This window comes from Falco rusticolus, chromosome 7 (genome assembly GCF_015220075.1).
Source record: "Falco rusticolus isolate bFalRus1 chromosome 7, bFalRus1.pri, whole genome shotgun sequence".
In the NCBI taxonomy this organism is placed as follows: domain Eukaryota; kingdom Metazoa; phylum Chordata; class Aves; order Falconiformes; family Falconidae; genus Falco; species Falco rusticolus.
The window spans coordinates 43,614,856-43,627,836 of NC_051193.1; positions in this window are offsets into that span (position 1 = coordinate 43,614,856).

Consider the following 12,981-nt stretch of genomic DNA (forward strand, 5'->3'; position numbering starts at 1 on the left):
TGCCTGCAGCTTTTCAAGCTGGGGGGAGAGCAGGTTGAACAGCTCAAGGAAGTAATGTTTCTAACATCCTAATGCAAAACAGTGCAGGGCCATATTGCGAAAGGAAAGCTTGTATGTCATGAAGAAAGTAATGTTTTATTGAATCAAGAACTTGATACCCATCGTGCTTTTCAGTTGCAGAAGCCTGTTGTTTATTGCAGCAGCACATTTTGTGTAAGTTCCTTCCTGATTTACGATGATTCACATTGATAGACTTCTAGCCTATAACACTGCCATCACAAACGATAATTTATAACAGCTTCAGCTCTGCTCTTTCAGTGTTGGTTTTCAAGGACTAGAGCCAAGATCTATTCACCAGAAGTAAATCTGGGAGGAAGTTCACTTACTATGAATATTAATTAATGTTTGTATACTATGGTTTATTTTGTTAAGCAGTGTTTTAATTCAGAGCATTCAAAATGGTGCTGTGTGGGTGAAAAGAATCAGCAGCCATGTGCTCAATTCATTTCAGAGATAAACCGGGTTCCATTCATTTTCTTTTATAGTGAAACCTGAAAACAAGCTTTAGTAAATGTGGCAGGATGGAGAGTGCATAAGCCAGTGACAAGTGGTGCTTCTCTGTGCTCTGTAATTATGCAATAAAGAGAAGATGTTCAGCTTTGCCTCTAAGTCCTTCTCCTGCATTGCTCTTCCTATGCAATGGAGTGAACCTCTTTACTTTGCCACTTTCTTTTTATTCAGACTAATCGTATCCTTGAGGAGATTCTAGTGGAAGTGATTGAGACTAAGGGGTATAGCATCATCTTGACACTGAAGAGCATTCATGGAAGCTGAGTGCATGACTCCCCAACAGAATGAGAGAAGAATACACAGCAGAACCATAAGAAAAACAGGAATGGCCAAGTCATTACAGATCGCTAGTATGCTTGTATTTTTCACATTATAGCATATAATAAAGGTGTTCCCCGCTTTTTGTTTTATAAGGTTATGCTCTCAAAAGCATTTGTATCAATTTATGAGATGAGTAACAACCCCATTGGTGGAACGGTAGCTCCAACAGGTAGCTCTCTTCTGGCACCAGCTCTCCCCTCCCTGAAAGTATAACCCTAGAGGCCAGTACTTCTCATGGAAGTGGGCTGAGTGTGAGTGGGTGATGCTGTTACCACCCTGTACCAGCTGCCTGTGCTGCCTTTGTGGCTGGGTTGTGCTCCTGAAACAACGTAGCTGGCACTTCCCTAGCATGTGCTGTAGAGTGGTGTGGTAATGCTGTATATAGCCTCCTTCTCTGCTTCTGGTCTCTCGTGTACCACCAGGTGTGGCTGGCTCTCCCTTTCCTCGGGCTGCTCCACAGAGCCACCTCCTCACAGGATCAGCACAAAAAATCTGCGCCCACACAACACCAACAGGCTTTCAGTCTAGCTACTGTCCTCCTTCACAAGCCAACCCCAAGTGCAGCCACCTGTCCAGCACCAGACAGGGGTTCCCAAGGCATGCCGCTCAGCAGAGCCTCTTGGGTCCGGGTCCTCTTCATAAGAGGGTGAAGCAGCTGCAGTTCCCGATAGCTGGTGACCCTGTGCTGGAGTGCCTCTCTTCCCACCAGCCCACATGCAGAGGGCTGTCCCTCCTCAGCCACCCCTTTACAACTGGCTCTTCAAAAGGCCTCTTGCTCTCTGCTGCTCTGTGAAGCTGGCATTGCTGGCTGTCCTCACCCGGCAGGCACACCAGCCTAGTGAGACCTTTCCTTGCAATTTCCATGCATGGTATGTGTTAGATAAGCCTTAAATAGATTGCACCTACTTCAGTAAGTAGCTCAAAAGTGTAGCATGCCACAGCTCCTTATTCCATTAAATTACCTGTTAGGCATAATGTGAGCTGCATTCCTCCTTCATCTACACCCAGATTTCCTCACTGAAGTCAATTGGAGCTGCACCTTTAGAAATAAGAAAATCATTTGACCCAGTTAGGTGTCACAGAACAGACTTCAGTGGATTGCACAGACTGAAGAGAGAGTAGAATGTTGCCCATTGTATTTACTATCATGTTTGTTTTGGGAGCTAAATTATTCCTCCTAATTCTGCTAGCAGTGTAATACGCTGTCTCAGTAATGGAAAGCATATGAAAGCAAGCAGATGGTGAAAGCAGAAAAAAACGCAGCATGTCCTGATAATGTAGTAAGCAAGTTCATTTTTTTGGCATTAGGCTTTCATAACCAAGGCATGGTGATAACAAGTACAGACACATTTTTAGAGCGCAGTTCATCAAAAAATATAGCCAGTTTCATTGCGGGGCAATGGAAGATTACTTTTTGAGACTTCTATATAGATAAAAGCTAGATGTGAATGTTGTTGAATTAGACCCATAATTTATTATTGCTAGAAGATGAGTGACAGAACAGATACTGGTCAGAGTGATTCCATCAGGGCTCCTGTGATCTCTGGTATCATTAGGAATGTAGAGCCTTTCACCCATTGATTTGCAAATATGCAGCCATCCTGCATTCCAGAAATACCACAGACACTTCGATATAGGTTGTTATCACAGCGGGTGGTATTGGAAATTCAAAATATTTTATTTTGCTTTGTAAGTAAGCAGCCTTCAGTTTGAAATTCTGAAGTTCAAGGTTGTTGCTTCTTGGATATTTTTGTGCGTGTATCTGCAGTACATGAAGCTCCCAGCCTGACTCCAGCAGCCCCTTGCTTCTCCTACCCACTTGTCCCATCCTTCCTGAGTGGAAGGCAGAACAGCCTCAGTGGGAAACACTCCCATTTGTTTAGGAAGACTGAGAAAACAGACAACCTTGACTCACTGCCTGAGCAAAAGGCCTTGAAATGTGGTTTCTGGGGAGGATGCTATCCAGCCTGATGACCTCCAAACTACACTTTTAAGTCTTTCAGAACAAAACATGTGCAGAAAGGAGGCCAGATTCATTGCTTATCATTTTAAGATTCTTCAAAGAAGGGATAAATTAATCTTTTTCACAATTTTCATTTGAAGCACTGAAGCCACATCTTCATGTAGCTGCAACATGGACCTTCTTTCAGCTTCCCGGAATTTCAGTTTCAGAGAGAGCAAGGGAGGAAAAGCCACAAAAGGCACCACTGCAATTGTAAGAGCAAATGCTAGTGTACAATCGAGGGAATAAACCCAGATCTGAGCACACCAATTTCTTCTGGAGGGAAAGGGGGTGAGGAGAGATGGCCCCATTTCTCATTAAACCATATAATTAGTTTCAATACTGTTTTTTCACTGTGCAGTAACGCAGCATACTAAGTAATGCAAGGGTTTGTTTTTTGAAAAATATTTCATATGCATCTGGTTCATTCCTGACTTGAAGAAACAAAGGCGAAAGAGTATTTTTGGTTGCTTGATCCCTCTGAGGATCCTGTGCTTGCTGCTTCCTGAGTAAAGTTGTCTCCCTTTATCATTTTAGTAATGGCTTGCTGATTTAACTCTCAGCAGATAACTTTTTTTTCCTTCCAGATTGCTTTTAGTATCTCTGGGAGGTTGCGGGTGGCATCATTCAGATTTCTTTGATGTCCCTGTGTCCTCTTCATTTCATTACCTGGGCAGGACTTGGAGCAGGGAGGAAATGTGATTGACATCACATCCCCAGGTACCAGCTGTTTTCCTGCTCCTCTGCCTGTGCCACCATCTTTTCCTGATGTCACCTCCCCTTTCCAGGTCTTGGGGACATGGTACAGCAGCCAGGTGACCCGGGCCACCCTTGCTGCCAGAGCAAAGCCTGAGCATTTTGCCCATCAGAGACTCAGGCAGGGACCAACCTGGGGACAGGCCCCAAAATGCCCAGCTCAGACCCACAAGCTGGGCTGGGGTCAGGGTGGCAACAGGCTCTGCTGGGCTGTTGAAACAGTTGGTGGGTCACTGGCAGTGGGTGGCATTGGCATGTTGCTTCCTTCTGCTGCGTTGCCCTTCTGTAATCCGTGTATCTCTTAGAGCAAGAGCCTGAGGTCCCTCCTGCAGTGAAATAAGACCTTGATCCCAAACTGTTCAGACTGAGGTCAGCAAGCCTGTTTTCAAAGCAAAGCCCTGCTCTCCATGAGTAAATCGCCCTCAATTTTTGCTTGACAATCCTGCAGCAAATGTCTTTAAATGCAGTGTCTGTATGTAACTGCTCTTTTTGGTAAGTTTCTCCTAATGAGTCATAACATATGTGCTGTGTCTTTACACACCTCGGAACAATGCTATGCAAACATTAGGAGATTTTTCTAACAACTAGTGAATGTGCTGCTTTTCACAGCTCACCAAAGCACTCCTGGCTGATAAGCCTGGCCACTGAGGGATATTATCTGTATTTCTAGGATCAGAGGGAAAGCAAAAATAGGTGGAAGGCTATCTGAATATTTTAAACAGCTGACTGATGGAAACAAGTTGCACAGGGGACACTTCTCCCGTGGGGAGGCCTGAGGAGATGTGTTTGTTGAGCCATAACACTGTCCAGAGAAGAAAGTTCAGTGAGAAGTTGCAGAGAGCCAAACTCTTTGCTCCTTCCCATCCCTGTGCACCCTTGAGTGATTTATTCAGTTTCTCCCCCTGGCAAGCGCAATGCCAGTATATCCATAGCAGTGCTCCGATATTTTGATGCACAGTAAGTTAATTAAATCCCCAGCACCATGTGTACCTGTCACATGTATATACAGTGCAGGAGATATATTCGTCCCAATGATGTCCCATCTTTGTTAGGGAAGTGCAGTACACACATGGTGAAGAGCCATCACTCACCATGGCATGAGCAGCCCGTTCAGAGCTGGGTGGCTGGGGCACTCTCCCTCAGTCTGACTGCCTGCATGCTCCCGAACTAGCCCCCCTAGAAATGACCTAGCCCTAGGGCTCAGAAAACATCTTTCTGATGAATGAGATTTTTGCTGCTTTTCTGATTTGTACCTGAAGCAACCCAGCCTACACTAGCTAACAGGCACTTTTCAGAAGGATTTTTAGGCCGAGTCCCTCATATTTTGGTAACAGAGCTGCACCGTTATTCAGTGCACTGCATTTTCCAGAAGTAGACATTTCCAGGAAAATACAGTTGGATGTTTTGGCCCAGTGGTGCTTCTTCCATCTTTGGTTGTGATCACGAGCTAAAGACCTTGCATTGTCCCGGCAAGGATGAGCCCCTGAGACATGGTGTTCCCACAGCAGGAGCAAGAGGGGAAGCAATGCCTGGTGGTGGAGGACTGCAAAACACGTTTGCTGGGCAAAATACTACGTGCATCTTTGTTGAAAGATCATCTAAGTCCAATTCCAGCTTTGGCAGACACACAGCAGTTCCCCATGACCATGCCCAATGCTAGCACCATCTCCACAGCCCTGCCCTGCTCCCAGCTGGACCGTGTTACCCTGCACAGAGATTTTTGTCTGCACCAGAGTTGGGAAATCCCTAGTTGTAGGACTCACAAAAACTATAAAACCAGGTATTCTGAATGAATACTGTAAATTAAAACTCTGAAGTTACCTCCACAAGTGTTTCTAGGTGAGCATGCAAGGGGCCCACTGTACAGCAGTTGGGAGGTGCTGCCTGCAGCCTCCACACCTGCCCCTGCAAAACTTGAGCACAGCTGAAGGAGGGGCTTGGAGGTAAAACCTTTTGGCGGCTGATGCCGGGCATTGGATATTCTGGGGTAGCTGTGGAGTTTCTGGTGACCTGAGGCTACAATAATTCCATGATTCTATTGAAGAAGGTGGTGACTCACACTGTATGTCAAAGCTGATGAGCAACACCCACTCCGAAGCAATCATCACACAATGCTGTATCTTCTGCTCTATTTACCACACTTAAGTGGCCTTCATTGCTTTGGTAGCTGAGGGCTTCACACTTGTTAATGTGTTTATCTGTGCAGTGGCTCTGTGAAGTAGGGACAAACTGTTATCCCCTTTTCACAGGGAGGGACTGAACCAGCAAGAAACCAAACACCAACTCTAAGGTCTCTGAGACTCTGCAGCACAGTCCAGGCCTCCCAAGTCTGAGGGTCATAACCTCATTTTCCAGTAGTGACTGAATAGGATACAGAACCAAAATTTCAGGGTGTGCCAGCACCTGCTGGATGGAATCCACAGGCTGTCACCTCCCATCTCCAACAGCAATTGTATTTTCCTCTGCTATTTCTGTTACTTCAAATATTGTATCATAGTATTATCTTGTCTGCTCTAAACAACAGTCCCCTCTTGGAAGTTGTACTTTGTGAGGGAAAATGTTGACAAATGTTATCATTCCCAGTGTTTGGCCCCAGACACAGAGGGGTGGATGCACCACAGTCCATCCCTCTGCCACCCCAGCCTGTGCTCTTGTTACAGATCTGCTAATAAGTTAGAATTAATTGACTTTATTTGATTTTATAAAATCATTTGGAATAAGAAATATATGTTAATGAAACTTGTAGTTGCACAGCAAGAGCTGCTATGAAATCCTTTGTACAGCCCTGTACCAAGGCCAGAAGAATGGGCTAGAATCATTGTTTAAAACTTAGGTAAAAAAATTGGGATTTTACAGATTTCTTTGTATTTGACTAGTCTTCTGTATGTAGAAAGTGTACTGAAATGTCAGAATATAGAATTAATGGGAACTGGGGAGAGTCAACTGGAACAACTTGTAGTTACCTGCCAAGAAACCGTGAACTTTAGTAAAAGGTAATTCCGTCAGGGGGAGATCGCGACCACTGACTCATATACCACCTACCCAAATCGTACCCTAGACCCATTTCTGGACCTTTCTAACCTTTACTGCGCAGAATCGGATATGGGAGGAGAGTATGTTACTGATTTTCGGCAAATACTATGACTATGCATGAATACTTAATGAATATGCATGAATAAGTTCTATATATGGTGTATGATTTTGAAACTTGGTGTGCGTTGATTGTGAGAGGACTCACTCATGCACCCGGCTGTTAATAAAGAAGTGTCTGCTTATCTACATCACATTGGTGTTGATAAATTGTTCATTCCGAGATTTCAGTAACAGTTTTTGGCTACCCAGATGGGACCTCGCTGAAGGAGACCGGAGGAGTTGGGGACCTGATGGGTTCCAGCCAGCACCGAGGGTTTCTCGGGGATACCCATCAATCCCCGATCCGTAAGGCTCTTCACGACGTTCCCTGGATTTTGGTAAGACACTTCTTTTTTTTTGTAATTGTAGTAAGTGGGTTAGAGTCCCAAGTGCACTGTAGGAAGTGGGTTAGAGTCCCATTGTATTAGTCTACCTGACAGATGCAGCAAAAGCTGCGCAGGGTAGGACTAAAGGAATTCTAGTGTAAGTGGAAATTGTCTGCCTGTAAGACATAAGCGAAAGCTATTGCAGGGTTGGACTAAAAGGATCCTTGTGGAAGTGGAAGCCTAGGCGTCTGCCCGTAAGACATAAGCGAAAGCTATTGCAGGGTTGGACTAAAAGGATCCTTGTGGAAGTGGAAGCCTAGGCGTCTGCCCGTAAGACATAAGCGAAAGCTATTGCAGGGTTGGACAGTAGTATAGACAAGAGAACCTATATGCTATAGTGTTCTCTAAGGTAGCGCCTCTAACAAGAAGTTAGAAGGTTTTTTTGTGTTACCGAATTGTTTACTTTGGTTGTGTATTGAGAAGAAAATTCAGAAGTGTATAATATTGTGTTACATACCTTTGTTTAAAGTAACAATTATGGAAAAGTGTGAGTGTGGCTGTAAGGGTGAGACGTGCAATTGAGCACGAAAGCGAGTGTGGAGTTCGGATCCACGGATCGGAGTGACAGATTTGAGTGATTATGCATTGTACTGTAAAGTGACTATACCATGGCATCTAAGTTAACTCAGTTGTTTAAAAGTAAAAGTATGGGTAATCTTGCTGCAAATGACAAAATCCTGAAAAAATTCTCTGTTGGGATGTTTATTGGTACATTGGGGAGATTTACATGATGATTTGCGAAAGAAACAGATGATTGAGTATTGTAATAATTGGTGGCCTCTGTATACATTGGATAATCAGGAAAAATGGCCCATGAATGGGACACTAAATTATAACACTATTCTGCAGTTAATGCTGTACTGTAAAAGAGAGGGGAAACGGAGTGAAATGCCATATGTGGATTTGTTTTTTTCCTTAAGACAAAGAAAAGATTGGCAGGATGAATGTAAGCTAACTATTAGAGATAATTTGGTAATGGCTATAATCTCTGATAATAAGAAAGTGAAAAAAAAAATGTTGCTCAACCTGTGAGATTGGGAAGGACTGTTTGAAGAAGAGAATTGCCTCTGAAATTGATGAAGGACCAGAATTAGATATATCCCCTCCTAGGAGAGAAAGGAATTGGGGTTGAGAATTTAGGGAACAGGAACAGGTGGAGGAACCGGACAGTAGTGGAATAGAGGATGTGGAGGAGGGACCGTCCGAGATTGTAATTCATACCCCTGTTTCCCAGAGAACTTGACAGCAGACACAAACAATAGCTCCCCTGTGACAGGGAGTTGGTAACGATGGGCCAGTGTATGTGAAAGTGCCTTTTTCAGTTATGGATTTGATGGAATGGAAATGTTCAGCAGGAGATAGCCAAAGTAATGTTTTTAGATGATTGAAGGGGACCGGAGGGGAACCCAGTTGAGCCTCTGGTTGTAATTAAGCTGGGAGAAAAAGAAGTTAAGTTTTTAGTGGATACAGGAGCAACATTTTTGGTATTAAATACCTGTAAAGGAAAAATTGGAACAAAACCAGCCAATGTAATAAGAGCAACAGGGAAAGAAGAAAACAGGCCATTCCTGCAACCCCTGGATTTGAAATTTGGAAATAAGATAATTATATATGAATTCTTGCATGTACCAGAATGTCCGATACCCTTGTTAGGAAGGGATTTGTTATCCAAATTAAATGCACAAATTGTTTTTGAGGAAGGAGAATTTTTCTTGAAAATACCAGAGTCAAAAACGAGAGAAATCCTGATGATACAAGAAAAATTAAAGGAGCAAGAAATTCCACTGAAGGTGAATTTGGCAGTGATCCCTACAGTATGGGAAGCAGATATTCCCGGAAAATCGAAACTAGCAGAGCCTGTCAAAATAGACTTAAAGGAGCAGGGACAGTAAAAATTAAGCAATATCCAATCAAACCAGAAGTTAGACAGGAACTAAAGAAATTGATTGATAATTTTTTTGAGTATAAAATTTTGGAAGGATGTGAACCTGAGTATAATAATCCTATTTTACCAGTCAGAAAACCTTTGGGTGAATATAGGCTGGTGCAAGATTTGAGAGCAGTGAATCAAATAGTTAAGGATATTTATCCTGTAGTAGCAAATCCTTATATGCTGTTAACAGCGTTAAAGGAGACTTACCAGTGGTTTACAGTGCTTGATTTGAAAGATGCTTTCTTTTGTATACCTTTGGAAAGGGAAAGCAGAACACTGTTTGCTTTTGAATGGGAAAATCCACAAACTGGGCGAAAAATGCAGTTAACATGGACAAGATTACCCCAAGGATTTAAAAACAGCCCAACAATTTTTGGAAATCAGCTGGCAAAGGAGCTTGAAATCTGGAAACAGGACAAATCAAGGCCTGGACGTTTACTTTTACAATATGTGGATGACATACCAGAAGAAAGGTTTACTTGTATACAGTTGACTATTGACCTCTTGAATTTTCTTGGACTAAATGGGTACAAGGTGTCCAGGAAGAAAGCCCAAATAGCCTGCCAGACTGTGATATATCTGGGTTTTGAAATTTCAAAAGGGCAGCGACAATTAGAAAAGATTACAAAGAAACCATTTGCAGTATACCTGAGCCAAAAAATATTCATTAACTCAGAGTGTTTTTGGGAATGACAGGGTGGTGTTGCCTTTGGATTATGAACTATGGGCTAATAGCTAAACCGTTGTATGAGGGCCCAAAAGAATTCTCCCTTTGTATGGTGCCCACAACAGCAAAAGGCTTTTGTAGAGTTAAAAATGTGCCTTAATGTCTGCACCTGCTTTCGGACTTCTGGATGTAACCAAAGATTTTCAGTTGTTTGTTCATGAAAGACAACGCCTTGCACTGGGTGTGTTAACTCAGAAGATAGGAAACTGGAAACGACCAGTCGGATACTTCTCCAAACAACTGGACACGGTGAGTAGAGGGTGGCCAAACTGCCTTCAAGCAGTGGGGGGCAACAGTAATGCTCATACAAGAAGCTCGGAAATTGACCTTGGGAAGAACAATAACAGTCTATGTCCCACACATGGTGATAACTGTTTTAGAACAAAAGGGGGGACATTGGCTGTCTCCGAGCCGAATGATGAAGTACCAGGTGGTACTGACTCAACAGGATGATGTGAATCTAAAGACAACTAACCTGGTAAACCCTGCAGTGTTTTTAAGTTCCATACAGGAAGAAGGACAACTGGAACATGACTGCTTGGCTACTATCAAGTACGTTTATTCCAGTCGTGAATATCTGAAGGATGTACCACTGGAGTGACCAGACTAGGAATTGTATATTGATGGAAGCAGCTTTATGGAGCAAGGAGTCCGATATGCAGGATATGCGGTAACAACAGAGACTACAGTTACAGAAGCAGGAGCACTGGCGGCTACCACATCAGCCCAGAAAGCGGAACTTATTGCTTTGATTTGAGCCCTAGAATTAAGTAAAGACAAGAAAGTAAATATGTGGACAGATTCAAAATATGCCTTTGGGGTAGTGCACGTCCATGGGGCTTTGTGGAAAGAAAGAGGGCTATTGTCCTCTCAAGGATCAAACATTAAGCATCAAAAGGATTATTGCAAGCAGTTCAGAAACCAGATCAAGTAGCAATCATGCACTGTAAGGCACATCAAATTGGGAACACAAAAATAATTTGGCTGACAAAATGGCAAGAAAGGTAGCAAAGAAACAAGCATTACAAATGGCAGTAATTCCTTCTAAAACAGTAACCCTTCCCAGGGAGAAACCAAGATATTCAGAAGAAGATGACAAATTAGGTCAGTTATTAAATGCTAAGAAAAACCTAGCCGGATGGTGGGTAACCCCTAATGGACAAATAGTGGTTATACCTCTTTTGATGAGAGAGGTAATTCAAACAAGACATCAGGAATGTCACTGGGGAGCGGAAGCCTTAGTAACTTCTTTACGGAAACAAGAATCATCAGTTAAAATGTTGGGAATAGCTAAAATGATAACTGCAAAATGTGAAGTATGTTTGAAAAGTAATCCAGCGATTAAGAAAAAAGTTTAAATGGGTAGATTGAAATCTGGTACAGAACCTGGAGATTATCAGCAAGTAGATTTTTCAGAGTTACCTAGACAAAATGGGTACCGGTACATCCTGGTGGGGGTTGATACTTTTACAGGATGGCCAGAAGCCCTTCCCTGTCGCACCACACAAGCAAAAGAAGTAGTGAAGTGGTTACTACAAGAAATAATTCCAAGATTTGGAGTTCCTGTTGGAATTTCTTCTGACAGAGGTCCACACTTTGTTGCAGAAGTAGTTCAAAGTATTAGCAAAGTATTGGGTATTATTTTGGATTTACATGCGTCCTGGAGGCCACAATCTAGTGGGAAGGTAGCAAGGATGAATCAGACTTAAAAAAGACAAATAAGTAAAATTTGCCAAGAAACTAATCTAAAGTGGCCTCAGGCGCTTCCATTGGCATTACTACGAATCAGGGTACAGCCAAAGAATGGAACCTCAGTCAGTCCTTATGAATCATTATATGAAAAACCGTATGAGTCTCCAGAACCAAATCCAAACATACATGTAAAAGGAAAACAGGATGTGTATAACTATTTGCTTTCTCTAGGGAAAACTTTGGCTGCAATTTGGAGTGCAGTAATTTGGAATAGACCTTTATCCCTGGAGAATTCAGTGCATGATTTCCAACCAGGAGACTATGTCTATGTGAAGACCTGGACCTCCAAACCTTTGCAGGAACGTTGGAGAGGACCTTTTTCAGATACTGTTAACCGCTTTTACAGCTATCAAGATTGCAGAATCAGGTGCTTGGATACATTATACTCGGGTGAAGAAAGCACCTACTCCATGGAAGATTGTTAACCATGACTCAGAGACTTTAAAATTGACTTTGAAACATGTCTATTTTTTTTATATCAGGTTTTGATGGTTCTTTGGATTTTATTTTGGTCGGTAGTGTTGGTAGGATCATGGACTGACTTGGTGGACAGGAACAAAAGACAATTAGAAACAGAACAAGTGATTAACGTTCCCAAACAAAATTTATGTTATGTAAATAATGTGAAAGTATTGAAATAGTAATTTTCAACACTTTCAAAGGAGGGAAATGTTACAGATCTGCTAATAAGTTAGAATTAATTGACTTTATTTGATTTTATAAAATCATTTGGAATAAGAAATATATGTTAATGAAACTTGTAGTTGCACAGCAAAAGCTGCTATGAAATCCTTTGTACAGCCCTGTACCAAGGCCAGAAGAATGGGCTAGAATCATTGTTTAAAACTTAGGTAAAAAAATTGGGATTTTACAGATTTCTTTGTATTTGACTAGTCTTCTGTATGTAGAAAGTGTACTGAAATGTCAGAATATAGAATTAATGGGAACTGGGGAGAGTCAACTGGAACAACTTGTAGTTACCTGCCAAGAAACCGTGAACTTTAGTAAAAGGTAATTCCGTCAGGGGGAGATCGCGACCACCGACTCATATACCACCTACCCAAATCGTACCCCAGACCCATTTCTGGACCTTTCTAACCTTTACTGCGCAGAATCGGATATGGGAGGAGAGTATGTTACTGATTTTCGGCAAATACTATGACTATGCATGAATACTTAATGAATATGCATGAATAAGTTCTATATATGGTGTATGATTTTGAAACTTGGTGTGCGTTGTTTGTGAGAGGACTCACTCATGCACCCGGCTGTCAATAAAGAAGTGTCTGCTTATCTACATCACATTGGTGTTGATAAGTTCTTCACTCCGAGATTTCGGTAACAGTCTCTGTGTGCAGCCACACAGCGTGAGAGCCACCACCACCCGCACAGTTTTTTCCCA